General features: G+C 39.7%; 1 protein-coding gene across 2 annotated transcripts in view; it reads left to right on the forward strand.

Annotated features, from left to right (window-relative positions):
* The window catches only part of DISP1 (dispatched RND transporter family member 1), a 148,467-nt gene that overhangs the window by 73,448 nt on the left and 62,042 nt on the right, over nt 1-12,977 (forward strand). Inside the window, exon 1 of one of the 2 annotated variants that reach the window (XM_019549522.1) lies at nt 3,260-3,679. The exons of the other annotated variant lie outside the window; for it this stretch is intronic. The gene's annotated coding sequence lies outside the window, so the exon portion shown is untranslated. Of the gene's footprint in view, nt 1-3,259; nt 3,680-12,977 lie in introns of those variants that run through there. 2 annotated transcript variants of the gene reach the window in all.

The raw sequence follows: 12,977 nt of genomic DNA on the forward strand, positions 1-12,977 counted from the left end.
ACGACCCTTCAGCCAATCTGCAATCCATCTGACTGTGTAGGCATCAATGCCACAGTTGCCTAGTTTTTTAATGAGGATGGGGTGGGAGATGGTGTCAAAGGCCTTGCTGAAGTCTAGAAAGACTACGTCCACCTGGATCCAGTGCTTTTGTGACCTGATCATAAAAGGCAATCAGGTTGGTCTGACATAAATCTGCCCCTAATGAAACCGTGCTGGTTGCCCTTGAGCATCATCCCTGAAGCTCATAGATGTGCTCCTTGCTGATCTTCTCAAAGAGTTTCCCTAGGATTGAGATAAAACTGATGGGCCTATAGTTGCCCGGGCCTCCCTCCTCCCTTTTTTAAAGATGGGGACCATGTTGGCTATCTTCCAATCATCTGGCACCTGGCCCAAGTGCCACGAGCACTTGTAAAGCCATGCCAAAGGCCCTGCAATAACCTCTGCTAGCTCCCTCAACACCCTGGGGTGGAGAGCATCTGGACCCACTGACTTGAACACGTCTAGCCCCTCCAGAAGCTCTCTGACCCAGTCCTCCCCAACCTGAGGTCTGTCTGGAGGCGTTCCCCTCGAGTCCGTCTTGCATCATGGTGGGGAAGTCCTGGTCCCTGCACAAGAAAACGGAGGTGAAGAATTGGTTAAAGGGATCTGCATTCTCCTCTGGCGCAACCATCAGATTGCCCAGAGAATCTTGCAGAGGCCCCACGTTTCCCGGTGCTTTCTTCATCCTCCCTATATATTTGAAAAAGGACTTTTTATTATCTTTGATCTTGGACGCTAATCCTAGCACTATGTCCACCTTAGCTTTCCTGACAGCTCCCCTACAGGCCCAAGCAGAGGAAATTAACCTCTTTGGAGATAGTACCCCCCTTCCAGCGGGCGTATGGCAATCGGGCATTCCCGGATGCCCTTGGTGAGCCAGGGGGGCTTTCGGGCACTCTTGCCCCCCTTGCTTCTTGTTGGGATGGTCACCCCTTGGGCCCTGAGTATCATCTCCTTAAGGAACGACTGCTCATCTTTGGCACTGAGCTCCCCTGCTCTCGAACCCCAGAGCATCTCCCACTAATCTCCTCAACTCGTTGAAGTTGGCCCTCCTGAAGTCTAGGGCTACCGCCTTGCTGCAGGCCCTTGACACTCTGCGCTGGATGGTGAATTCCAGCAAGCGATGATCACTATCACCCAGGTGGTCAAGAACCTGGAGGCTCCTTACCAGGCATCGCCTGTGGCCAGGACCAGATCCAACTGGGCATTTCCTCTGGTGGGACCATGTACCTCCTGAATTAAGTGGAGGTCCTGTATCTCAGCAAGGAACCTCCTGGCACGGTCCGACCTGGCTGACTGTTCCTCCCAGCAGATGTCCGGGTAATTTAAATTGCCCATGACAACTACTTCCCTTGCCTCAAGTGCCTCTGCAAGCTGGCCCAAAAATTCCTGGTCCAGCCCCTCCTCTTGGTTGCGGGGTCTGTAGTAGACCCCCACCATTAGATCCCTCTCCCCACAGCCCCCTTGTATCTTGACCCAGAGCACTTCAGCTGGCCCCTCTGACCCCATTCTGCTGGCAGAGGATGTGTATTGCTCCTTGACATAGGGCGCCACACCCCCACCTTTCCTTCCTTCTCTATCCTGCCTGTAAAACCTATAGCCCCTAATGCTAACTGCCCAGTCGTGGGATGAATCCCACCACATTTCTGTAAGCCCTATTATGTCCGGGTCTGAACTGGCTGTTCTGAGGGCGAGTTCCTCCTGTTTGTTCCCCATACTATGAGCATTGGTATACAGGCATTTAAGGCCTTGCCTAGCTGCGTGTGCCACCCCCTGATTTGGGAGACTGTCTGGACCCCGTTTCTTACCTGGGCACTCCTTGCATTTGTCACCTGTCTTGCTTGGGTGGTGTGTCCTTGTCTTCCTGCAGCCCCCTCCCCCAGCGAGGCTAGTTTAAAGCTGAGGATGAGAAGGAAAGGGTGAAGAAGTGTTGGGTGCAGGGAGGAGAGCATGCAGAAACGATAACACAATATCTGAATGCCCCAGAAGAAGCAAAAGAAGAACATTTAACTGTAAAAAAAAAAAAAGTAGGTCAAGGAGAAGGTTAATTATACTTCACACAGAGGTGATCACTACCGACTTTGTGTCACTAGAGTCAAAGGGATATAAGCCAGTTTTCATGGAGTCTGAGTGAAATGGATTAGGAGTTTGAAGAAACAAGCTTATGAACATATACAGGAGCTTAGAGGAAAAGGAGTCCCATTACAGAAATTGAGGAGAAGGATGGAGTCAAGGGATTTCTCCTAATACTGTACCCCAAATAGTTGTTTGTCAGTTTTGCTGAGCTAATTTGAGTTAACATGTTTTTTAAAGCACTGTTAAGGCACTGGTTAAAATGTTTGAAGCCATGTTAAGTAGCCATGTCATAGCCTACAGACCCTAGCAAGCTATACCATTAGATATTAAAAACCATTGTGTCTGCTTACTTGTTCAAGTACTTTCAGATAAAATAAGTGGGCATTCAAGAGCTTTAAAGCTGCCAAGTGTGATTCTTTGCTTCCTTTTTATAGTCTTGCAGTAAAATGTGATGATTCCTGTATTCAGCACACAACTCAGGTACTGATAAGGTTTATGAGCAGCTGACTCTTTCCCTGCCACATACACTACTGCTTGTACTTTGAGCACTGGTACATTCTTATAGGTTTTACAAACAGCAGTTTTTAGTTTTCAAATGATTATGGTTTTTCTAAAAAAAAAAAACAAAAACAAAAACCAAACTTTTACTTTTTAATCACTGCAATTTATAAACTTTGCCATAAGCAGAAATGAGATTTTGGACATTGACTTGTTATCTTTCACCATATATAACTTGTTTTGGGTGGGGGTTGTTTTATTTTTAATTTGTTTGCTTGTTTTTCTTTTTGAGAGCTGCAGGATATACTGGGTTTGGAAAGGATCAGAGTAAACGTGAAAGAGTTCTGTTTTCGGTGTCCTAGTTTTCACAAATTATTCCCCTTCACATAAGTAAATAAATGTAGCTTGTTTCAGGACCTAGGGTTGCATCCACTTTTATTGCCCCTTCCTACCAAAATAGGAAAGGCAGTTTTACTCTGCACTGTACATAGAGATGTATACAGTTACGCAGCGAGGTGGGTCTGCAGAATACTTAAAAATATGATCAGCAATACAGTGATGTGATAAAAATCTGAATAGCAGTTAAAATAAACCTAAGAAATCAAATAAGGTCATCTAGCATGGTCTTAACTGAAATAAAAAAGATCAAAGAAAGTTATAATTAACAGCAGCACTTGCTTGAATACTCCTATAGAAGCAGGAAAAAGCTAGAAATTACATGTCACCTTCATATCCTGGCTTGCTGACCTTGTGCTGAGATCAAGCCCTTGCCATACCAGCTGTTACTATTAAGACCTTGCCCCTGAGGGTTAAGCAGGCAAGAAACTTAGCGGTCCTATAGCAGAGCAAACACTGCAAGTTCCAGCCCCTAACGTGCCCAATTCAAGGCAGTCTGCATGTGCTTGTCATTCAGTCTTGTCTCTGCAGTGTTGTAGGGCAGGTTCAGCCAGCTTGTTGCTTTCTGTTGTGTTGCTGCTGTCTGAACAATTCCCGAGCCGTGCTCTGCTTCAGGACAATTGCATGAAAGACGATATTTGTGCCTTGGAGGAGATACCTTAGTTTCAAGGTAGCTTTTCTTTCTTTAATGGTTAATCTGTTTAATTTGGATTACTAAGCATAGAAAGTATTTGACATAAAAATGTATTTAAAATCCAATTATATTTTTATGCCGTATATTGTAGGCTATAGCTAAAACAGCTTGTTATTTCAGAAAACATCACTCATGTAGACTGAACCAAGAATGTCATGTATGTTCAGTTGTTTTGCCTGAAAATATTCTCCTGTTGGTAACAAAAGCAGATTCTTTTGCTTGTGGATAACTACAGCCAGAGAGAAACATTTGAGCCTGGAACAGAAAATTGTTAACACTTAGGTGTCTTGCACAATACAAATATCCACTGTTGTTATAACATAGGTGGGATGATTTTTGTTGACACTGTTTATAGCTTTTCATTTAATTTTCATGATCTTAATCCAACTAATGTGGGACTGAAAAGTTGTTTCTGAGAAGTATTTGGAGATGAAATGCATTGAAAAGTGTGATGCAAATAAATTAATCTTGGCATGAATGGAGGAGAACGTTGAGTGTTTGTACAGAATACCTTGATAAATTATATGACTCTTTCCTTAGACAATGCATTTTATTTTTGAGCAGGTAAACAGTTAAGCAGCTAAAACATCTCTGCTTGATGTGTCTGATATTTGTATCTATCACTTTTATTGCATGCTTAATATACTGTATAATTGCAAAACTTATATGGTGGATTTTCTTCCAAAACGGAAGAAAGATAATGTAATTAGCAACAGATCTTCAGGATCTTCAAACATGATTTCATTTTGAAATTTTGTTACAAAAATATTTGGTATAAAATACCATAATTACTAGTATTTAGTGGGCATGTTATACTGTAAGACCAATAGTGCAACACTGCTGTGTCATAACTGAATCTCTAAAGTATAGTGGGGGTGTTGGGTTTTTTACTTATTACATAACTAAACTTTATCAACAAGATGGTTGTAGTTTATTATAGCTGTAACTGTATCCAAGCAAGGGTCTTTCTTTTGGTGTCATTCTGGGGATAGGTTAGCTTAAACATTAACACCTCATAGAAAATTCCTTATGGATTTTTCAATGTATGTAATTCCTTTTGCACACAGGAAAAAGAGCCATATTCTGGGGCTTTTCTTAGTGTACATAGGGTAGAGTTATTCTGAATCAGAGCATTAGTAATTATGAAAACTTAAATGTCCTTTATATGGTTGTGGAAAGTCACTAAAGCTGTGTAAATAAGACTTTGGTAATGACAATGCTTCAGTCATAGGCAGTAAGTTTTATTGCCTACCATGCTTTTAAACTGTGATGAGGTATTCCTACTAAAATACATGTATTTTTAACTTAATATGTCTTGCAGTGGTCATACATGTTTGTAGCTGTGTACCTTTTTTATAATTGCAACTACTTAAAATTTTCCTTATCTTTGCACCAGTTGGTTATAACTTTTCTTCCTTTCCAAGTATTCAGTTTCTGTTAAATTACAAGTGTGATAGCATTGAAAACAAAGTGCAGTAGAGAGTGGAAAATCCTCTCTATGTAGTTTTGAGTGATCCTACAAAATTATTTTTTGTATAATTTATGTGATGTGAGACTGTGATGTCAAAGCACTACAAACAGTTCCTATAAATGGTCTGCTGTGTTTCATAGTTTGTGTTCAGCACATAAACTTTTGGTTAATAACAGAAGAGAGAGAGAAGTATTCTTAAAATCTCTTTCCTGTGCCTTCCTCCCCAATTCCCACTCTTCCTACAGCTGCTGTTGATGGTGGGTCATTCCTGGTAATGTCAGTTTACTGGCAGCTTGATTTATTAGGTACCCATCTGCAGCATGATCTACAATTCTGGCATTGTGACATCTGGAAACTCCCTGTCACAGGAATTGCAATTCCTGACCCAGCCTGCAATGTAGGAAATGAAATCATGGTGTCTCAAGTCCAAGACAGATCAGCTTATTAGCATTTCAGGCTGTTGAGGAAGGTGAAGGCAACAGTTTAATAGATACTAACTATGGAAAGGGGAGCAAAAAAATCATTTTTTGTTCTGTAAATCTTTTAGGCTCTAGGATTGTACCCTATTCATTACTACATGGCTCAAGTATTTAAATTGCCGAGTAATTATTAATTGGTAGAGATTAGAAAATTTAGTAAGTGTGAGCTTAGTTACTATACAGTCAGGAAATAGATAAACAGGAAAAAGATAGATGCAGTGTTATCCAGGATACATAATGAAGCAGTTGCATTCATAATAATTTAAACACCATTAAACATTTAAGATTTGTGTATTCAAAATTTTGAAGAGTATATAACATCTTTTAAAATTAAAGTACCCTAGAAGAAGCTGAGAGAGATATCAACTCACATTTGTTATGGAATAAAAAATAAAAAGATATTTTAATAGGCATCATGCACTTTAAAATAAGCTTATGCTAAGGTTTCCATATCTAGATAATGAAAGCTTTTCAAGGAGGCACTAGCAGTCTACTACGAAACTCAAAAAGCAAGAATCAGGAAATTGTGAGAAACCAACTCCCACATATTGTGAACATGCAAAAATGAGTTGTTATGGAATTTTAAAAATGTCAAGGCAAAAGCCAAAAGCTGAGATCAACAACTATAAAGCATATAAAGTTGTTTGACTTTGTAAAGAATACTACCCTGATAGATAGCTAGGTATCTCTTACAAAAGCCAGTATCAAAAACCAGGCACCACCTGTTATTTTTTGTGAACTTTGAGAAACAGAAAAGGCAAAAAAAATGGTGAAGTGTAAAGGGGAGGAGGGAAGAAAGGAGGTGGAGAAAATCCACTACAGAATGATTGTGCATTGAATGGCACAGCAAATGGAATATAGGGAAAGTTTGTCCCAGAGAACAAGTTACACGGTTGTCAAGCTAAAAATCTGTAGAGGGTCTTGGGGGATGTACATCTCTTATACTGTTTGATTAGAAGAGGATACTTATAGATAACCATGGGCTTGTTAATGTTCCTGACTTTAGGAATTTACTAATTTTTATGACATTTAGGATTAAATTGTTAGGGACACGCTTTTGGCAGGAAAATACGTTTTTATCACTTTAATTGTCATGCTTATTATAAGGATCATTATGTGCTCCTCCTCCTTCAGGGACAACCCCCTTCCCCCCCTCCCCCCCCAAAAATCATTTTTTAATTGGCTGGGTATCTGGAGGTTTTCTACAGCTTCTGTTCTGGAAAGTTTTAAATGCTTTAAAATACAATCTGAGCTTTATCTGGCTTTAAATATTGAAAGGACAAACTCTTAACAGTGTTGGATTTTATTTTGGTGCAACAGTTAAGGTTGGAACTTATTTTTTCTTAAACAGTTAAATAAACCAAGTAGCTGTTTCCCGACTTCTCTGAAAGAGCTATAAATTATCTATGCTACATTACAGCTTCTACTGAATTTCCACTACATCATTCCCATTCGAGTTTGTATTTTTCTCATTCTCAGTTACAAGCATTATTAGTCCAGATGGTATTTGTTGAACCAATGTGTGTTGGGGGTTGTTTTTTTTTTTAAAGTCTGTGGGTTTTTTTAAAAAAAAACACAAAACTTTAAAGCAAAGAAAATTCTTTCAATTGCAGCCAGAGTAACAGGTGAACTTAATCCAAGTCTAAAAAGAACATGCTAGTTAGGGAACACCAAATCCTACATACTTTTGACATGGTATACAACATTACTGTACTTCCTGAACGGTTTGCAATCCAGCTGGCAGATGTCTGCTGGGTAAGCAGTGTTTAGTGTTAACTCTACAAATAATAGAGGAATCACTTATAAAACTGTCGTTATGTAACATTGTCGTTACAAAGCCTAGTAGCTTTCATATATATGTCAGAGCTACAAAAAGTTGGTCTCCACTCTATTCCTGAAATGCTTTTGACTCGTTACCTTTTCTTTGTCAGTGTATACATATTCCAGAATCTGGTATAGAAGAAATAGAATACCACATTATATTATTCTTACCTTCTGCTTGAAAAGTCATTAAACTTACAGTTTGAACCCAAAACACAACACTGCCACCAGTTCTTCAATAAGAATCCATAGAATTAACTGAGGGGGGCAAAATGTAGATGTCTTGACAGGTGTCAACTTCAGATATTTTATTTCACTGGTCTTCCAGCTGAGGTCTGCAGATCCATCATGAGGCCATCATAAGTAGTCTGTGGAAATTTCAATTAAAATTTTGATAAAGAGGCTGCATAGCAGTCCATGTGACATTTTGAGGGTAGACTGTTGTCCTTTAGTTCATTGAGTCTGGTAATTTGTTTCAGCTTACAAAAGAAGAAATTCTGTCAAATCAAATGAATAAAAATATTACCCAGATTCTTAGTTTTCTGTAACCCTGAATTAACTGATCTCGTTGAAGTTTCAATTCGTCAAATCACTTAAACATGAGCCTTACTTAAGCATGCAAGGTAGTCCCACTCACTCCGAGACTGCTAATGTTCTAGATAAGCAGATGCATTCCTGGGAATCTCCATGAAAATGGACAAAATCCAAAAGTTTCTGAAGGCTTAAGGGAAAAGAATACATTAGCTTGATCTGTTAAGATTTTGATTGCTTAAAAGTTCACAAGTAGTCTGCTGAACAACGGTAGGGTATTTTGAATTAATGCCAACTAGTAGCATTGACCCTGAATTCACCAGCGTCTGAAAAATAATCTTTTAGAAGACTGACTTTGAATTTCAACACAGTGACACTTCTAGTGAGAAATGACATTCAGGCAGAGATGGCATCTGCTTAGAATAACATGTTGTTTGACTGTTGTAGAAGGTGTTAAATTAATGCTCGTTTGCTTGCCTTTAGCAGAGGATGAAAATTCCCAAATCATTTAATACTATTAGCAGTAGAAAGATGTAGTGTCCAAACCCAGTGTACTCCTTCTAATAAGAGTGGCTAAGGCTGTGTGTAAACTGTTGCATCATAGCCACTTGCGTTTGCTGATGCACATTGTGTAAATCGGTGGTTCTCAACCTTTTTAGATGCAAGGCACACCCTGCTATAGGCTTGAGGCACCCCTTGATAGACTGAAGGCACCCCTTGGAAAATGGCAGATCTTCGTTTTCAGTCTTTTTTTTTTTAACTATAAAAAAAATAATAGAGCAATTCTTTTGTGGCAAAGATCTCAAAAACACCACAACCTGGGAAAATGTGTTTAATACTCTAGAGTCTTAATTAAACTCCCTTGGGTTTATTTTATTAATGACGTTTGCACTTCTAACAGTACTAACATTGTGTGGCACCCCACAGCACCACTGAAAAGATCACAAGGGACCCCATGGCACCCTGGTTGAGAATCACTTGTATAAATGCTTAACAGTTCTTTATGAAATGTTTTGAAATACATTTACTGTATTTACCTGAATCGAAGGCAGCTCCCCAGTAATTAGATTCTATACATGCAAATATGTTACACTTTTCCATGTATAGAATCTAATTAGCAGAAGTTTGTCCTAAATTCATCCCCCCTCCCCTGCTCTGGTGGGGAAAGCAGTGGTGGGGCAAGAGACCAGACCTCCACCCCTTACTTCCATTGTTCCCCCTGTGCCTGCCCTCCACCCACCTGCTTCTCCCTGCAGTCTGCCCCCTCCACCCTGTATTTGAAATAGTTATTAGCAATATTGTACAAAAGTTTATATCTTCATCTTTCCCACGTAACTTGAATCATGATGCTGATAAAGGTTCTGCATATATCACACTGATATAAGCAGAACCTTTGTGGATATTGTAGGATATTAAACTGCTGTGGAAAAATAATACCAAGAAAAAATCACGCTTCAAGAAGCAATATTGAACCCAGTAACTATATGTTACAAATGCATCAAGCTTTAAAGCCAAAAGCTAGCTGCTTTCAGCATCTTGAATAGTTGGGCATTTGATATATCTGCACACCTTATTTTGTTATTGAATGAATTAGCAAATAAGCAAATTTTATCGTTGAGTGACCTCCAGGAGTTCCAAGCAATGATAGCTATTCAGTACAGTTTCTTGTTCAAAAATAGCTAACATCATCAACCACCACCACATCAATAATGTCCATGAATAAACAAATAAGCAGGCTAAATTCCTAAAATGCTGGCAAACAACTCAATAAGAGCTTTCTCTTTCTGGATGTCCAGCTAGATCAGTCCCCTTTAGCAGCCTCTTTGAATCGGCCATGAAGCTCAGGAGAAAACCAGGCTGTTTAAACAGCAGTATTTCACATAACTAATCTGTCTCTTCAGACAGAGACAAGGTTAAACCAGCCACTTGAATTTACACTTCTGTGCTGGTGAAAAGTTTTAAACAGGCCTGACTTGTTTGGGACAGAGGAAAGGGATGTTCAAAAAGAATTTGAGGAATTGGACTTTTGCTAAACAGGGATATTTTCTCAAATATGTTGTCAGGTTGTGACTAGTTTCTGTTTGGAATTAACTCTGCAAGGAGGCTGGCTTTGCATATGATCTAGAACAAATAGTGCAGGGAGCATTTTCAGGGGATTGCATTTTCCTTTACTTTCCGAGTTGAGGATTTGGTTACGTCGACGAGACACAGCACCAGGGGTTGCTATGGGCCACATTCCACTGCGCAAAGCACCTTCTGCTCAGTATTAGTGTTCAGCCCATTAAATAGCACAGCTGGCTGGAAATTCTCATACTTCACATGTTCACTGGCAGTAAAAGAGAGGAAAACCTAGTTAAAAAATTTCTTTCTTATCTATCTTTATCTGTCTGCGTCACGTCTGTCTCTAAAATCCAAGGCCTTTGACTAAGCTTCTCACTTAAACTTGTCATGCTGCTTACACCAAGTTTTTAGTGATGCATTTAATTATTTAAGGTGGCTGAAGTAGGCGTAGAAACCGGATTTCTCTTTATGAAACAATATGTAGTATTTTTAATGCTATACTATAAACCCTTCCTTCTTTGCAAGGACCCTGTAAAAGTATCTTGGGAAACAAATTTTTATTTTGAATAAATACGGTATTTGATAGCCTTTGTTGTTGTTTAAATGATCAAAATAATATTCTCTCCCTTATTTTTAAATCCTCTCCTTGAAACATAATTGTGGTTAAAATGAGGCAAATTAGCTGTTGCTTGCATCCCAGGCTTTGCTTGGCTGTTAGCCAGCCCGCTTCAGTCGTCATCACTCCAAAGTACATAGTTATGAACTATTTACAGTGCACAAACAGAAAAAAAATCCAGGCAAATCCAAAAAACCTTAGCCTGTAATACCTTTTCTGTTATTTAAGTTGGTGCTTCTACAACAGTGCACATCCTAATTGCTCTCAAAATTGCTGCCACTGAGAAGGGAGAGTTCCTCAGTCAGCTAAATAAAATGACTTATTCCTGAGATTTTTTGTATTTTTAGTTTAAAAGAAATACACTGGAAAAATATACCGGTTGTCCTAGGTATACTTAGTTTTATAACAGAGCCTGTAATCCTATTATAGATTATATTATATACAGGTGATGAACTAAAGTGTTCTGATTTCTTTAAATAGCCTTTAAAAATTTTTCTTAAAAATATTTATAAACTTGATTTTCAGTGGAGTATGAGGAAGTGGGGACCAAAACCACCATTCTGACAGCTGGTAAATGCTCTCTGTTGTGCAGTGCTGTCTCAGCCACTGACTGTTCAAAGGGCTCAACAAGCTGCAGCACAAGGTTTTGATGGTTACCTGAGTTTCCACTGAAGTCTGTTTTATAAATAGTACCTTTTTCAGTTAGTCTTTATACTGGCCAAAAGTGATCTTTTCCAGCAAGCTCAAGTGTGTACCACTGCCTCTCAACCACAAGTGGTTATAACTGAAAGATAGCCAACATTCATATGAACTACTTACGTTTTGGTCTGGTCACTCAGCAGTTTATGTAACTTAACTTTAAATTTTTGGTTAAGGAAGGAAAAGTCCTTCCAAATACCCCCTCAGCTGCTTACCACTGGCTTCCAATCTTTCTTTGCTTGATGCTCTCTCTTCTTAGGGAGAGCTCATCCTGCCTCCCTTGTTCATGCAAAGTGTTCTGGACAGGGTAACTTCCTGAAAAGGAGGCAAGATTTGGGACCCCAGAATCTAGCTTTGGAATGGGCTGTTTGCACCCAGCTACAGGGACATTTGGAGGAAGTGTTAGGGTAACAGGCATTGAGGGAACTGCACAGATCTGCTGGCCATTGCCTATACTGTAGTTGCCCCTAGGGTCTACTCTGTCCCCTCAGTGCTCACTGCCAAAAACTATCAAATGCTTACCATTTCCTTGAAAAAAAAATTAAGTTGGTGGTACTCAATTATAATGCTGATCTGAGCTGTAACGTCTTGGAGGCTTTATTCCTGTCATTGCTGTGTGATATTTTGAAGATGGTTACTTTCTTTAGTGAAGAGTGGCAGTTAAATAAAATAATTTTTAGACCTCAACCATCCTGTTAGCTAGTTAAAATTGTAGAAGGTGATGTTATAACACAATTGCACTCTCTTTATTTTAATCTGATACATTTCTAATAATGATGAAAACAGCTTCTCTTATATATTTGTTCATATCCTTATTTTAGCTGTTCGTGCAACAGCATAGGTGAGAGAGTTTAAGATTTACAAAAATCCAGTTTAAAAATCTAGGCTTTGCTTTTCCATACAGATTGTCCTTGATTCTTGGAAGAAAGAAATATGGAATAGTAATGTAATGCTTAGGGAAAACAAAATAGCAAAAACCAAATATGTTTTAATAATAGTTTTAATAGAAATTTAATTATTTAACACGCTTATTATAAATATAAAGTATATAGGTTATAAAATAATGCATATTAATACTTTTATTTAATAGGAGCATTTAATATGCTTTAATAGCAAAGAGACTGCTAGGGTACTTAAATATTCAAAATGCCTCCTACATAATTTGAGTTGCAGATTTAGGGTAGGTCTTAGGGTAGGGTAGGGTAGGTCTTAGGGTAGGGTAGCGGTCAATCTCAGAGCCTCTTGGAGTTGATCTGAGGCTGGGGGGTGGCTGAGCACATACGTGGATGCACATGTGTGCCCCACCCCCAGCCTAGCAGGTCAGTCCATGGGGGGCTGAAGGGGAGGGGGCCAGATCAAGGCCCCTGCGATGAGGGACAGAGTGCCGCAGAAGCAGGAACAGGGGTAATATGAGTGGGGCCGTGGCCAGGTGGTTGGTGGGAGGATCGAGCCTGGGTGGCTTGCCTGGGTGGCTCCCACCCCTGTGTGCACACTGGTGGAGGCCCTGGGGAGTACATGCCCCCCATCTGCGTGCAGCAGAGGCAGTTGTCATTGCGGGCTGGGCTTTGCAGCTCAAGCCCTGCTGCAGCCTGCCTG

Source organism: Crocodylus porosus, unplaced genomic scaffold (genome assembly GCF_001723895.1).
Source record: "Crocodylus porosus isolate Cpor-Errol unplaced genomic scaffold, CroPor_comp1, whole genome shotgun sequence".
Taxonomy (NCBI): Eukaryota; Metazoa; Chordata; order Crocodylia; family Crocodylidae; genus Crocodylus; species Crocodylus porosus.